The following is a 14,580-nucleotide window of genomic DNA, read 5'->3' as shown; positions in this document are numbered from 1 at the left end:
ACCTAAGTTCTCTTCATTGGCTCTAAGTAATATAATTTTCATTAGTCAAATCCACGTTTTTATGTTTTTCTTTTGTAGCTTTATTTATTTACCTGACTTTTAAAGCAATGCTAATTTGATGGCTTTTCTTGATGCTCTCTTTAGGGTTTCATCCTTCTTTGGTGCAGCCATTAGAGAATGAGAAGTCGGGGGTGAGGTGAGTGGTCACTCTCATTGGGCCAGAAGACCCGAAAAGATCACAGCTCAGGAGTCTGGAGGGAGCAGACAGGTTGGCTGAAGAAACTGCAGTGACCCCACAAAAGGACCCAGCCCTTGGGGCGGAAGCCCAGGGCCTGGGCAAAGAATTTTTCAGAGGCTTTAAAAGAGGGAAAAAGAGGAGGCACAGGATGGACGAGAGGAGGCCCCTGCCTCAATGTCTGGGCTTTTAGTTGGGTCCTCTGGGGCAGGCATCAGTTTCGGGTGGGTGGGGATAGGTTCTGGATGCAAGGACAAGAAATCAGTGGTAATAACGAGGAGAAGGGCCCAGCACAGGGGTCTCAGGAGCTCCTGGTAGCAAGTTCTGGCCAGTGTTCACAGACAAGCCTTCTCCCTCCCCACCTCCTACCCGACAGGAGTGTGGGGCAGGAGGTCGGGCCTCCACTCCCAGCGCTGCCCAGACGCAGCCTGTTGCCTTGACAGCATCCTTTCCTTCTCTGGCTCCGCCCCACAGTGGGGGGGCTGGTCTAGGTATTCCCGAAGGACCTTCCAGTTACAAATCACATTGGGGGCGGCTCTCAAACCTCTTCTTCTCCTTCAAAAAGGCTGTCAGGGAGCTTAAACCAGCTGTGAGTCTCTCCCTCTTCTGCTCTGGAGTTGAGGATTTCTATGAACTGGACTTTTTGATTTACAGTCCCAAGGGCAAAGTGGTGCAGGAGGGAATAATAAGCTCTTTAGACTTGGAAGCTCCTGCAAGAAATGATAGATGTCCCCAAGGGAAGGTACATCTAGGAAGATGTGCCCAACACCACCCCGCCCCCCGCAAGCAGGAATCAGTCTCCCTGTCCCTTGAACTCCCAACACCTGCCCCATAGCATTTTCCATCTGATATTCTGAGCAGCTACTCATGTGTCTGATATCCCCCAACCAGGTCCAAAGGCCCCTGAGGTCAGAGACTGTGTCCCTAGAAGGCTCTCAAGTGAGCTTCGTGGTGTGGCTGCTGGCTGGCTGGAAGATAAGACTTCTCTGATTTTCATCCAAATGCCCCACCCATCTTGCTGGGGAGATGTACTAAAATGTATGCTGCTTAAATGCACAGAAGCATTGCTACTGTGGAGTTTTTATCGATAGACAAAGGGTGATGGTGAGTTGGTAGACGGCGCCCAGTCTTCTTCTGCAGTGCACACCTTGGGACGGTGTTTCTCCGCCTACGGCCCTGACTCATTGACACTACAGAGTGGACCCCTGGGGAGATGGGCCCAGTTCCGGCCTGAAGACCTCCTGACTGCCCACATGTGGCAGAGCATCCAAGAGCCCAGGAGGAACTGACCCACCACATCGTCAGCCTGTCTGGGTCTGCAGGGGCTGCGTAGACCGAGCCCAGGAGGCCCAGGCGCCATCTAACCGGGAAGGATGGCTGACGCATTGGGATCCTCGGCTGTGTGTTGATGCGCACAGCCTTGTAGATGCTTCCTCCAAAAGAGGAAGGCAGGAGAGAGAAGGAAGACAAAAAGAAGAGAATAAAAGCACATTGCTCACTGTGCTTCTCTTTGGCAAACTAAATGCTTATTGAAATTAAGATAAGCTTGACAGAATTTTGCTAGCAGTGTTGGGGCCTATCTGAGAATATCTTGCCTTGAGAGACTTCCATTAGAACTGACTCCACAACTAATAATGTGGTCTCTGTCACTTAACTCAAAAGTCCCTCCTGGACCTGCACAGTGAAGCGTTAAGGAAATAAAATCCTTTTTTTTTTTTTTTTTTTAAACATATACAGCTAAGTTTGATTTGTTGAGAAGATTTCTTCAACTGACAAGTTACAAGCCATGTCTGAGAGGCCCACTGGGAACTTTCAAAATTTGAGCAGCAGTTTCTAATCACTGATGATCATTAGCATTTTAGTGAATAGATTTTTGATAAGAAAAATCTTTGCTCTGTGGGAAGGAAAAAAAAAAAACACCCTGACATTTGATAATGCAAACAGAGTAGCAATTTTAATTGGGTCTTCAGTCCTCCTTGGCATGGTAAACATTGCACAAGATCCAGATGTTTTCCATCTACAGGGTGTGACCTGAAGGCTGTGTCAAGCCATCGGTGCCGGGTACTATACCACTGGTTGGATCTCCAGGATGAACAGTAATAACTGCTATTTACTGAGCACTTACTATGCGCCAGATGCTGTGCCATTTCTTATACATCATCTCAGTTAGTCCTCAAATCAATCTGATGAGATAGCTATTATTATTATTATTCCCATTGTACAGATGAGAAAACTAAAGTCCAGAAAGGTTCACTAACCCAAAGTCACCCAACTTGGTCGTGGTGAAGACACTAACCCAGGTCTGTGTGGTTCCAGAGTCTCCGTGTTTACCTACTGAGCCTACTGCCTCCCACCTCCCAGATGCTATTCAAATGGGGACAGATAAAGTAGACAGGGAGTCACTCTGGCTCTGTCACTGTGTGATGAGTTATGTGCCCTCTCCCAGCCTCAATCTCCCAGTCCGTGGAATGGAGATGTCATCGGTCCTATCTCCTGCACCAGACTTTGGAGGGGCTTGAGGAAGGAGTGGCTGTGCTTAGGAGAATGATTTTTCCTTTGAGGGAACTGGACCCTGACACTTTGTATTTCCTTTCTATTGATCCTAGACTTACCCTTTGGGATTATCCAGAAAAACTCTTATCCCCTTCGATGATATTCAGAAACTGGTAACCAGACCTTGGGTTTTTCTCAATTTTATATTCTCCAGACTAAACACCTCTAAAATAGAAAGGAGGGTAGTCTAAATTAAAATGCTGAACTAGACTATTTTTAAAGAAAACGTGGTGGCTTAGTTGGTTGGAGAATCGTCCCATGCACCAAGAGTTTGCTGGTTCTATTCCCGATTAGAGCACATACCTAGTCTGTGGATTCGATCCTTGGTTGGGGTACATGCAGGAGATAGTAGATCAATGTTTTTCTCTCCCCCAACCCTAAGATAAATAAACATATCTTCTAGGATGAGGATTTAAAAAAAAAAAGATCTTTAGGTCACAAAGGTATTTTTCTGTTTTCTTGTTTTCACTTTTATCTTTAGGGCTATAATCTATCAATCTTGAATTTATTTTTGTGTATAGAGCTGACACAGGGTCAAGGTTCTTTGTCATTTTATATGGATGTCTATTTGTTCCTGCCCCATCTGTCAAAAATATTTTCCTTTCCCCATTTAATGGCTTTGTCATCTTTGTTAAAAATCAAGTGACAGTATATGTCTGGACTTTTCTCTGGGCCTTCTATTTTGCTCCATGGATTTATCTGTCTACCCTTTTACCAAAACCATACTGTTTTGATTTTCATAGTTTTATAGTAAATCTTAAAATCTGGTAAGTTAAGTCTTCTCATTTTGTAATTCATTTTCAAAGTTGTTTCAACTATTATTGTTCCTTTGCCTTCCCAATAAATTTGAAAATCATCTTAATTGAGATAACAACAGATTTTTAGATCAATTTAGGGAAAATGACATTATAATAATATTGAGTCTACCAATCCACAATTTTTTAAATTCAATTTTTAGTTTACCCAATTTATTTCGGTATTTTTCATTCCTTTTGACATTATTTTACCATTTTGGCAAAGAAGTTCACATCTTTTGTTAAATTTACCCTTAAGCGTCTGTTGCTTTTGAATGCTATTATAAATGGTATTTATTTTTAATATTACTTTCTAATTGTTCACTCCTAATGTATAGACTACAAATAATTTTTATATTGATTTTATATACTACAATGTTTTAAATTCATTTATTAGTTGTAATAGTTTTCCTAACATTCCTCAGGATCTCTTATGTCATATCATCTGCAGAGACAATTTTAGTTCTTTTGCAGTTTGTATGCCTTTTATTTATTTTTCTTGTCTTTTAATTTTTTTCCTTTTTTAAAATTGATTCTAGATGGAGGGGAAGGGAAGGAGAAAGAGAGGGAGAGAAACATCGATGCAAGAGTGAAAGATCGATTGGTTGCCTCTTGTACACCCCCAACTGGGACCAAATTTTCAATCCAGGCATGTGCCCTGACTGGGAATTGAACCAGTGACCCCTCAGTTTGCAGAACGATGCCCAACAAACTGAACCACACTTACTGCACTAGGTAGACTTTTTCTCTTTAATGTATCCCAAAAAACTCTTGATTTTGGTAAAAGTCAGGTTTTTGCCTTCATTAAAAAGTACAAATAATCAGTTGCAAAAATCCCTTCTACCCACAGGATTGGTATTTTTCCACACTTAAGAACAAACTCAATAATTTGGCTTTACCTTTTCTTCTTGGCATGGATAAAATTTAACTTGCATGGTAGTTATTAGTGCTCTTTGCCAAAAACTTCTAGTCCTCCCCTCTTTTAGACACAGGGTAGCATTGCACTTCCTTGAGACCCCATGGTTAGGTGGCTGGTTTCAGCCAATAAGTGAGTACTGAAATAATACGTGTCACTTCTGCACCAGGGCACTGAGCTACTATTAATGTTAATGTCTCCAGAACTCTTTTTTACTCTAGTACATTAACCAATAATGTTTGATCTGAAGGCTACCCCATCTGCCTGAATCACTGAGTGCCCTCTGCTGACCTACATATGGCTTGAGGGAGAAATAAAATTTTGTTTTAAGACACTGAAATTTGGGGACTGTTCATTACAGCAGCATTACCTATCCTGACTGATACAACTTGCATGAAGTTTTAAAAGAGAGATGGTTGAACAAAGTGATAGGTGTAAGACAGCGGATTGTTTTCCTCTCTGGGTGAGGAAAAGGACATATATTTGCAGAGAAACCAGCAGTGAGCCAGAGCCCTGAATCTTACGTGGGTCTCATATACGATCAGACTCCCAGTGCCTAGCATGTTATAGAATTTTTTTGTTTTAAGTGCTTGCTTACATCCAGTTAAGCCAGAGTTCTCCTTTTAGCTTGTGCTTTGCAAGTAGAAACACAGCATTTCCCTTCACTGTTTCTCACTACCTTCTGCTTGCCTGCAAATGGGAATGGAAAAACAACTTGTCCTCAAGAATTGTTGGGAGAATTTGTGCTGATTACAAAAACGCTTCGCGAAATGTAAAATCCTAAGTGGAAATTTTCTCCATTGCTCTGCCAATTGTAATAAATAAATATTGTTTTTAAAGCTGGCTCCTGGTTTGCTTTCCCGTGGCCATCCCATCAAATACTCCAATATGCTCGAGGTTATTGTCCACCCTGGATTTGCATATGTGTGCATGGCGCCTGTGTAATGTTGTTTACTGAGGAGTTGAGTAAGTCCATCTTGTAACAATAAAACTTGAGAACAATGTCATACTCCATTGGAGAGGTGATGGGTCAGAACAACTCACTCAAGACAATTGCACTCTGTGCTCCCCAGGCATAGGGGGGTTTGTTTCAGTCATTTCTGCAGCCCTAGTGTGCCTGGATTAGGGAATGTTCTCTGTGGTTCTTAAAAATTTTCAATTCTCAGCCCAGCTTGGATTGAGGCCCTAGGTCCCTGGCTCATGTTTTCAACATGGGTAGAACCACTATACCCGCTAATGGCTAAGTTCATGTTCACTGACCACTCACTGTTGACCACATGCTGGGAACTACAAGGAATGTAAAGATTGCTGACGTGGTTCCTGACCCCAGCGAGCTGCCAGTTAGCACAGGGCGAAGGAAGACATTCATTTATTCATTCATTCCCTTATTCAGTCATTGATTCTACCAATTCTAATTCCACTAATATGGATTGATGTTCCATTTACCATTCTAGCTACAAAACAAAGTCTCAGGTCTCATAGGAACATATGTCCTAATAAGCATACAGGTATTCATCAAATAATTACAGTAACAAAATTTTTGTTACGAACTATGATATACACTGAAAAAAGAGTCTAGAGTTACGTGAGCATAAGAAAACAGAAACTTTTTGTCAGGGTGAAGCAGCTAAGGAAGACTTCTTTGAGCAAGTGAGCTTCAAGTTGACGCTTAAAGGATGAATTAAGAGTTACCCGGTCTGGACATGGGTAGGGTGCACAGTGACAAGTTAGGGAAAAGAAACAATACATTTAATACAAGACAAACTGTATGATGGCCACAAAAGAGGGGCAGGTAACATGCTGGAGGAGGTCCCAGATCAAGTTTCATTATTCCTAGGGGGATGAGACAGGCTGTCTATAAGAGGTGGGGCTTGGGCTGGGCCTAGAAGGACAGGAAAGACTTTCTGGAGGAAAGAGGAGAAACAGTACAAGCAAAGACCCAGCAGGAGGAAGGAGTCGAGGATGAGGAAGCTTGGGCAGGCTAAGAAGAGTCTTGGATGCCAGGCTAAGGAGTCTGGACTCCTCCTGCCAGTGAAGGAGAGTCACTGAAGTTTTGGGACCACGTCAGTGATGTGATCAGAGCACTGGAGTGAGAGAAGTTGCTTCATTCACCCCAGGAGACAGCCTTGTATGTAACCCAAAAGGATCTGAGAGCCTCTGGCAAACCTGAAGCCCAGAGAAGGGTTTCAGTGGTTAGCTCTTCTCTGCCCACAAGGAGACACCCCAAGTTTTGAGAAGACAGTGCAGGAGAGGCAGGAGGGTAAGGGGAACAGGGTCCCGCAGCTGGGATCTTCTTCCCTAGTGGCAAGAGAATGGACATGTGAGCACTCTATCCCAAGTGGTCCAGAGTGGAGGGCTGTGTGTGTACCAGCTGTTGTGTGAAACAGACTGACACAGTAAAGGGCCTTGTATTAGTCTTAGACTTCATTAAGGTGCAGGGAAAAGAATCTGAAGTCAATCTAAAATAAAAATTAAAGAGAATTGATTGAGTCATGGGGCTGGGTATCCCCAGGACATGACTGAATTCAGAGTTTAAACCAAGACATTAGAATTCTCTTTCTCCATCTCTTGGGTTTGCATCCTTCTATATATTGACCTCATTACCTCTCACTGCAGCTGGACTTCCTCTAAGCAGATGGAGAAAAGAGCTGTTGAGAGCTCTAGCCTTACACTGAAGTAGAAAGAAGTATCTATGTCAGTGTATAAATCTCAGGGAAGCACTCTGATTGGTCCTGATGTGTCACATGCTCATCTTTTGGACCAATCACTGTTGCCAGAGGGAAGAGGTGCTACTGTTTGTCAGTCCTGTCCTGAGACTGACTGGCAGCCCCAGGCAAATCACACACAGTGAAGAACAGAGCTCCAAAGGGAGCAAAACTGAGCTAACAAAAACCACCATGGTCCTTTTCTCAGGCTGTCTATTGTAGGCAAATGATCCATGAAGAGTGTTTGTATTCATCCTAGTAACCTGGCGGGGGGCTAGGTCATTTAAGGAGAGAGTAATAATAATGTATAATTTTTAATGAGCTTTTGAAGACAGACATGGTCAATAATTTCCATATGACAAGATTAATTAAAGCTGTGGAGTTCTGCTTTCAGCAGCTGTCTCATTGCTCCTCCAAGGCCTTTCCATGCCAAAGGGTCAGTGGTTATGCTATTTTGGAGGAAGAGCCTTGGAGAGGGGTCAGGTGACCTGGGCTCTGGCTCTGGACCTGTTCTCAGCTCACTCTGTGATCTTAGATAAGTCCCTTCTTCTCCCTGGACCTCAGTTTACCGATCTTTACAATGAGAGGGATGATGTCTGCTAGGCCGAAAGGCTGACTGAGCAGTATCTGGTGACCCGTAGACACGGGATTACACCCAAGCCGGAGGACAGAAGCAGCAATGTCCTTGGCTGGGATGGGGCCGCCGGGAGGCAGCTTGGGAGAAGGAGCTAAGTTCGTTTGTAAATGTGGAGCATGTGTGATGGGGGCGGGGGGCGGGGGGAGCCATCTGGGGACTCTGGGGATAGCAGTGGAGGTGGGAGGCTCAGACCCATGCCTCAGATTCATGCCAGCCCTTGCAGGCCCCCACCTGGGGCCTCTGAGAGAAGCAGTCCACCTCCAGCCAGAGCCACCATTTCTGGGCAGGCATTCTGTTTGGGGCAGGGATTTCGCTGCTTTTCTTCTTGTGGGAGAGCTCTTGGTCACTGGGTTCTTGAGGGGTCCCTGACTCTTTGGGAACCCGGAAATGCCCCTGCAGTTTCTCCTTCTTCATGGCAGCTCCCGGGGCTTGGAAGGCGTGTGGACGTTGGGAAGAAGCAGGAGGGGGAGGCCAGGCAGGTGCACAGGTTGGGGGGGGAGGGGGCCGGCGGGGGGTGGGTGGGGGGGGCAGGGCTTGCACTAACACCATAAGTGAGTGTGTGTTCACTAAACACTAAACATTTCACTAAATAGTTCACTAAACGTTCCTGGTGAACCATTTCTCAGTCAGCAAGGGACCGCACAAGACGGTATTAGCATTCACCTTTGCTTAAACGTGGAGACTAGCTCCTTGGGCCTGACTTGAAAGAAACTTAGGATCAAGGCCATTTTAAAAGGCTTAGGAACTGCTGAGGAGGGAAAAGGGTGGATCAAAAGGCTGTAAAAATGAGTTAAGGTAAAAGAAAAAAAAGACACACGATTAGTATGCCAGCAATATGTGAGATTATATTTGTGAAACAGAAGGGGTAACGTGTACTAAAGAAAAGGAGAGTGTCGTTCCAGGCCTCGCCTCTTTCTTTTAGGCGGTGGGGGCTCGAAGGACAGGGCCCGGCCCGGCCTGGCTCCCCGTCCCTAGACGTGCTGCCCCGCGGGGCCGCGGGAGCGTGGGGGGCGGTAGGGCCGGGGAGGCGGGCCCTCTAGCTGCCGGCGGAGCCCGGGAGCTGAGCCCGCTCGGCGCCAGGCTCGGCCGGCGCCCCGCTCTGGCCTTGGCCGCCTCCTCTGGAAAATGGGGCGAGGCGCCTGCGGGGCCCGCAGCCGGGGGGCCGCGCTGCTGATGGGCGCGAGGCAGGGGACGCGGGAGCCGGCTGGAAGCTGGTAATTAATAAATGAACCGCCCTGGGACGGCTGCCGAGCCGCCGCAGATGACATATCTGTCGCGGGCTCGGCAAACCATTAAATGACCATTTTCTGACAGAACGACTTCTCCCGCTGCCTCTGCCGAGCTGCCTTGACTTTCGGGGGCATATTTTCTCCGCGCGCCCGCGTGGCTCCTGCGCCCCTCCCCCACCGCGGCTCTGCCGCCCTGCCGCGAGGCTGTCCCGGCGTCTCCTCGGTCCCTCCGCGTCTCCCCGCCTCTGCGCGCGAGCGTGTCTGTTTCTGCCCTCGCCGTGTCTCGCCGAGTCTCGCCGTCCCTGTCCGTCTCTGTGCGTCGCTGTCTCTCTCTCCCTCCCCTCCCACCCTGGCATCTCTCCCCTTTGTAGCCACCTCTCTTTTTCCCCGTCTCTGGCCCCCCTCTCGCTTCCCCCGAACCCCCAGTCCCTGGCCCACGCCACCCGCCCCCTCTCTCTGTTTCTCCCGTCCGCGTAAGGTAACTAGCACCCCCCCTTGTCTGGCTCAGTCGCCCCCCTCCCCGCCTCCCCCTCCCCGGCTGCCTGACGGCTCCAGTTCATTTCTGCCTGTTTAATTGGGCCCCGGATGAGTTTGGTCGACAGGGCCATTCATCATGTGGCCGCGGCTGGCGGCGGAGCCCGGGGGAGCGGGGCTGACAGCTCCGCCAGGCTGGGATGCGGCCTGCGTCGGGAAGTTCACATATTTGGGCATTAGTGCAGCTATTAGTTTAACAAGCTTCGTTTATCCTTGTCACTACCACTTCAGCTTCCCATGTAATCATTTGAAATGTAGATTACAGCCAGACAAATGGGACAGCGCGAGACTCGCAGGGTGGAGGCAGTGACACGCGCTCGTTAGGGCCGCCTTCCCAGCCCCATCCCTTCCCAGGAAAGCCTCTGATTAGCTTAATATTCCAATGATTTCGGTGGGAAGCACCAGTCACCTGGGCTGAGCCCCTGGTGCCGGGCGGAGGTGCCCGGGGCGCGCCCAGGTGAGGGTCCAGGCCCTGCCACGGTGGGGCCCCTCTGGTCCAAAGACCACCCAGCCTTGCAAGGAAACACGTGGGTGACCAGGGCCTCAGACCTGCCCCTGAAGCCCTACCAACGGAGTCTTCTCCCAGGAGGAGGCGGCTTCCGGCCCCTGGCTGCTCCCTCCGGCTCTGGCTGCCCTGGGTCACTATCTCCCTGTGTGACCTGAGCAGGGTCAGGCCTTCTCCGGGCCTCATGTCTCCCCCCCCCCCCGCCCCGCGCCCCCGCCCCCCGCGTCCGGAAAGTGGCGGGGCGGCGGGCGGGGGGTGGGGTGCGGTTTCAAATTACATCCTGTGAACTCACTTTTCTCCATTCCCCTGTCAAGGCCCCTCTCACCTTGGTTCCCAGCTTGGAGTCTCTCAGCTTCTAGTCATTTCTACCCTTCACCTGGTAGAATGGGGTCTGGTTTCAAAATGTAAATTTGGCTGTGCCTGTGGCCTGCTCCAAAGGCTCTGGCGGCCCTCAGAATAGAGTTAGGGCGCTGGGGCCAGTTAGGGGAGGGGCGGGAAGGGCAGGGCAGCGGGATCTACCTAAGCTCTCCCTCTGCTTTACCTCTGGCTGCCTGCCCCTCGTTCATGCTCTTCAGCTCCTCGTACCCTTGGCCATTGTCAAATGCCCCGCTGCCTGTCACCTCTGGCGTTTTCTGCCTGCTGTCTACTCAGCCAGGAACGCCACTCTCCCCGTGGCCCTCCTCCAACGCCTTCCCTCAGACATCTTTCTCATCCTTGGGATCCACAGTTTAGATGTTTGTTGCTCCGGGAAATCTTCCCTCCCCAGCCCCCCTGCGCCCTCCTCGGCCCGTGGTCTCCTAGGCGCATCCCAGAGCCCTGAGCCCCCTACAATAGCACTAATAGGCTCAAACGGGTTATTTGTGCTCCCCACTGGACTGTAAACTCCACAAGGGCAGGATCTCCTCAGCACAGAACCTGGGCCCTGGGAGCTTCCCAACCAATGTTTGTTGAGTGAGGAGAAAGGGGGCAAGCAGTGAGGTACCCGACAAGCCTCAGATGGAGAGGCTGCCACACGCCAATGCTCCTCACGTGACGACCGCGTTATGCCAAGGCGCCTTCTCCCTGGCTCCCTTCTCCCTATCCTGCTGACTCACCCTGACCCCCGCCCAATCCCCCCCCCGCCGCCCCCCCCCCCCCCCCGCCACTCCCAACTCACACAGCTCCAGGAGTCAGAGTCTGGTTTTCTGAAACAGAAGTCTCCTCTGAAACAGTCAGGGTCCCAGCAGAAAATGGTTGGCCACTCACCGAGTTCAACTGAGAGGAGTTTAACGATGAGACTGTCTGAGGAGGCGTGAGCAGCACTAGGAAGACCCCCATGGGATGGTGAGGTGTCAGTGGGGAGCCCTTACACCCCTGGGCTGAGGGGCAAAGGGGAGGGAGCGAGGCTGCCAGACTCATTCCTGCCAGGGGAGGAGAAAGAGCAGGAGCCGCGGAGGAGGGACTGCAGGGTGATGGACCCTCTCGAAGGCAGCCCCTGTGGAACTGGAATTGGGGTGCGGCAAGGAGGGGGTGGGGGAGGAACCCTCTAATCTCTCGCTCCCTCCCCCTCCTGTCTCCGGCTCCGGTCTCCAGAGGTGAGGGGTCTGGCTGAGGAGGTCCACAGAGATCAGCCTCCTGGGATCCACAGCAGGGCAGGGGAAAGGGATGGTCTGGTGGGGGGGGGGGGACAAGTGGAGAATACCCCCGCATACCTGCCCCCCACCAACTTTGCCTCAGACTGACCCCCCCCCAAGGGACCGAGGACCACCCCAGCGAACATATCCAAGTGGCTTTCCCCTAGAGAGGGCTCCACAAGGAGCGTGCACAATCGATCAGTTGTCAGTCGCCTTATATTGCACATCATCTTTTCACTGTCACGTCTCCCTGCCCGGCTCAGCTGGGCCCCGGCCCTCCTAAACTCTGTTTCTTTTTCCACCTCTCCCCCTGCTGCGGAGCTTGTCTGCGGTTTTCTTCCTGACACCTTCTGAATAATGACACCAGACCTTGAAGCCAACGAGTCGTGAATCAAAGTGGCTTCTCGATATCATAAAAGAGATGTTCTAAACCCCAAACATAAAGATCGTTTTATCTTTATTAATAGTTTAATGCATCTGAGAAAGCTATTTGACATTTTTTACACCTCCAACTCTTTCCTTCATGCATTGCTGGTCAGATTACACCAGGGTTCAGCCACTTAAATCCACTTAATAACTGACTAAATTCTACACTGAATTTACATTGAGCTACAAGCTGATTCTAGGATACAGATGAATTTTCTAGTGGGGGAAAAAAATCCCTCACCAATGCCCTGACTCCAAAGTTGTAAATCTGCTTTAATAATGAAAAAGAAATTAGTAAAAGTATTGGGATTGATGTCATGTTTAACGGAGCAGCACAGAGTGAAGGAATGTAACTTGATTAATAAGTGGGAGTATTTTCTTCACATATTCCATTAAAGCACCACACCTGCAAACACACTTGTGAAACTAATTGAAAACACATGCAAAGCAGTGGCACTCGTCCGCACTGCCGGCAAGCCCCATGCGCATCAATCAGTGCGCGATATGGGCGGGAAAAGGCTGCTTACTAGTGACCTCTGAATTGGAATAACATCTAATTGGTGAATTGCATCTACTGCAGATACGCATACAACACGACCACCACTTCACAAAAATATAGCCAAACACATATGACCGCATTTAACATATACGTTTACACACACTGCAGCCCAGCATACAACACACACACAGACGCACAACCCCACACAACAGGCACATTTATGCAAAAATTCTCTCAACAATGGACACACATGCATATGTCTGTAAATCGCACACAGATACTCCCAAGCTAGACTTAGTGGAGAAAGGGGAAAACCTGTTTTCCGCTTCTCCCTAACTTCCCAGAAAGAAAAAAAATAATGTAACTGTCAGAAATGTGATAGGACTGTCGAAGACATATGGAAAAAACTCAAACAAACCATGTAAGTTGTACGACATAAATCCCATTTCGATTTGTTCCGCGACAGTGTGTAAACCACACATTTTTCATCAAGATAGAAAATTAAAACCTTCCCCAGGTTTAAAATTGCTGGGGAAGTTGGATGGCAACCCTAGTGTCCTGGCAGCAGAAGCGGCTGCCGGCGGCCCCAGGCCGAAGGGCGCTGCGGGGCCTCCCTTCCTCTGCACCTCAGAGCTGCTGTGACTGTCCGCACACCAGGACTGCGATGAGCCAAACATTCCACGGGCATGTTCCTCAACACGTTTCTTGGTGAAGCATAAGATCAACTTCAGAGGAGCCCTCAGGCAGCCCTGATTGCCACCTACCTGCTGGGGCTGGGTCTTCCACTCCCCCAGGCTGTGGGCAGTGCTTTTGCTCCTAGAAGCTCATCTGAAACACCTCGAGCCTCCTCATAGCCCCGGAGCTCTTCCAGCGCTTTAGTTCTAAGGGGCTAACTTCTTCCTCATGAGGAATTCTGAATAATGCTCAAATATTAATTAAAGTCAGCTCATTCCATTCCCTAGAGAATTAGATAATGTTCCCATATTCCATTCATAGACATGTCTATTTATCCTGATACTTGTTTCTCCCTCCTAAGCCAGTTTGTTTATCATAAGGAAATGTCTTAAGACTTGAAAAGCGCAGTGTTTTTAGTGGGTTTGTTGTGGAACGTCTCCAAAGCCTTTTGAAGACAAAATAATAGCATCCTTTGGTTCGTTCTTATCCAGACATCATTCTTCTTCAAAAAGCCTCCTAGGGCAGGCAGGCAGGCTTCTCTTGGCTGAAGCCTCACTCCTCCTTCTCCATGGCTTGTCCCTCATGGACCCCCAAGCCACCATTTTTAATAGCAACCCCCGACACCTGCTGACAGGCAGTCTACTGCCAGGGGCAGCCTAACACTTCTTTGACTTGAGGGTAATTTCCAATGACAGGTGCCTCATTGTGGCCAGAGCTCTGCAATTTCATCTCCACTTTCTTCCCAGCAGTTGGGTGGATGCCAGTGTTGATATAGATCCAGCTCATTGGTCAAGCAGGATCAAGTGCCTGGGGCTTCCACCTGGGGTTTTTTTTGTTGTTGTTGTTGTTTATTATTATTTATTTATTTATTTTAGAATAAAGATCACCACAAGGAATGCCAGACGCAAAGAGCTCTCAGCATCTTTGATCTCTCCTCTTTAACTCTGAGTCCTCCTGGCCAATGTCTGGTCTCTTATCTTTGACTCGTTTAAGACCACAGACTCACTGAGCTTTTGAGATGGAAGCACTAGGGGGCATAGATTCGACCTGATGTCTCCTTCCCCACTGCACAGATGGAGAGATGGGGCCCCGGGGCAGGGGGGAGATCTGACAGGGGGGTGAGAGGAATCAGGCAGGAAGATGGCATTCTCTCTGGGAGTGGGGGTGGGGGTCTCAGCTGGTACCTCTTTTGAGTTTCTGAAGCAGAAACTCTGGGTCCTTTTCTATCTTCACCTAAATCTGTGCCCCTTCTCCCACCT

Source organism: Pteronotus mesoamericanus, unplaced genomic scaffold (genome assembly GCF_021234165.1).
Source record: "Pteronotus mesoamericanus isolate MK-2021 breed Mesoamerican mustached bat unplaced genomic scaffold, CSHL_Meso_final contig_78, whole genome shotgun sequence".
Classification (NCBI taxonomy): Eukaryota; Metazoa; Chordata; class Mammalia; order Chiroptera; family Mormoopidae; genus Pteronotus; species Pteronotus mesoamericanus.
Note: the sequence above shows the minus strand (reverse complement) of the source record.